Source organism: Poecilia formosa, unplaced genomic scaffold (assembly GCF_000485575.1).
Source record: "Poecilia formosa unplaced genomic scaffold, Poecilia_formosa-5.1.2 Scaffold17, whole genome shotgun sequence".
Classification (NCBI taxonomy): Eukaryota; Metazoa; Chordata; class Actinopteri; order Cyprinodontiformes; family Poeciliidae; genus Poecilia; species Poecilia formosa.
In genome coordinates this window covers 3,778,673-3,780,957 of record NW_006799956.1, presented here as the reverse complement: position 1 = coordinate 3,780,957, position 2,285 = coordinate 3,778,673, and positions in this window count along the sequence as shown.

Sequence of the window (2,285 nt, the reverse complement as noted above, 5' to 3'; positions counted from 1 at the left end):
TGACTCCTGTTTTTATGTGATACGCAAAAAAAAAGAACAGAAAAGGAAAAAAAAAAAAACTCACTGTCATGAAGAAAAAGAAATTCTCCATGCTAAAAATTCTCATAATGCAAAACCATTCTTGCACCGGAACACCTACCGTCTCTCAGCAGAAAAACAAAAGGAGCTTTCTGTCACCAAATCCTTTTTAAACAGTTGGAATTTAATTAAAGTTACTATTTAGGCGAACTCAGCACTGTTCCTGTAAACCAGATGCAAATTTTCCCTCTGTTTCAACACAGCAGTGGATACGAAGCGTCATCCTACGCTATGAAATTTTACACAATTACACAAAGGCTCTCGGGGATCTCTGTTTCTTTTCTTAGGTAATTCAATTGCTTGAATGTGGAGCAAGTCACCAGAGACGTGTTGCTGAACCTGTGGCAGCAAAACAAACATTGAGCAACTACCGATTATTATTTTGTCGGGTTTCTTCTTTGTCCACGAATTCTCCCTGAAAACGCTCATGTTTGTGTTTATTTTAAAACGGTAGGACAATGTTTAAAAGAAAAAAATCCTGCGTGCCACACCAAGCACCTCCAGTCAGATGTTTATCCATCACAGATTTGCATACACAGCCTAGTTTTTGCTGGGTGGAACTAAAATATAACGTGAAATTTGAGCAAACAGACAAGAACTGGGTGTTAGGTCTGTCACAATAAGCAATAAATCTATTAATTGCATGATAAATGAAGTAAAAACAAATTTTCATTGCTTGATTTATTGTTTTCTCTTTTTTGTCACTTTTTACCAAAAACTGAATGATAAAAGTCTTCAGTCTGGTGTTAGGGTCTCAACTATCCTTTTTTTTAAAAAAAAGATAATTTTGTCTACAGACTTCATAATTTATTTTACTTGATGTTTCCGTTGTTTTCTTTATTTATTTTGGAAATGTCTTCCAGTTCCAGCATTTAAGATAAGATAAGATAAGATATTCCTTTATTAATCCCACAGTGGGGAAATTTACATTGTGTTCATTAGAATTTAAAGTTTAATGATTTTTGAGAATGTGTTCTTGCATTTTATGCCATTATTACCATTGTATTACTTGAAAATGTGCTCAAAACAACAATGTTATCATTTATTGCAATAAGTTCTGGGGCAATTTATCGTTCGGCAAAATTTGTTATTGTGACAGGCCTAATGGGTGTGTAGGTTTGAAATTACTTAACTATTCTTTATCGCTAATCCACACAGGGTCCAAACTGCACATAAAATGCTGAGTTCAGTCCTTACAGATTCCTTAAGTTTTTATCACAATAACATGGACAACAAACACATTTGGCTATCAACGATAACCTGAAAAAAATGTCTGACACACTATAAAAATATAGCACGAAGAAGTAAAAGTAAAAAAAACACAGCAAAACCTTTTCTCCCATGTTGCCTAACTCTAGAGTTCAGTCTGCTGTTAACCTTGTGTTTACTGGACCCAGACATTATACATTATACAGCATAAATGTGGTGAAAAGCTAAAAGAGCTTTTTAAACGAAAAAGAACCAAGGCCAGGAAGGTTTAGGTTTTTAAAAAAAGCCATTAACTGCTTTACTGTAAACTTTTCTTTCCTTCTTTTGTGAACTTTGAAACCCGGTCGAACAGCTCAAAACGTCACATGACCTTTAATGAAGCACCAGAAAGACTTTAGTCAGCAAAACGGACCATGCCTTTAAGTTAAAATGTGTATTTGACTGTATTTGTTTTGTGTTTAATTCAGCAGAAAACATTAAAAAAAAAGTAAGCACGCCTATCTGGAAGGAGGCTTTGCTATTTATTTGAGGCAAACCTTTTACTGACACACTTGGTATTTCTCATCTCATTATTGGAGCTGATTATAATTCATACGCTATATTAAATGTCAGGGAAAGGCCAGGGATTGTTATGCAAATGTTAAGAATAAATGTGTTCTTTCATTCACATTGAATTTTTTTTCTCCCCCTCTCTGCAGCTGACTGAAAAGAAATACAAATAACAATTGAATACTATTATTAAAAATATGAAGAGATTCCCAGGACATAATTATCTTTTATATTGTCCAAATATGGTACAGTGGGACAGAACTGTACAGCCAATCTGCCGTTCAGAATGTGAAGCAAGCTGCATAGCTTCCTCTCTCGAAATCAGCTGGGAGTATTTGATGTATCCGTATATTATGTCTACGGTTGTCGCCATAGACATAATATAAGGATACACGCCTCATGGACCGCTCTCGCCTATTGTCGCTGACGAGATTTAGGGCGTCCATCTT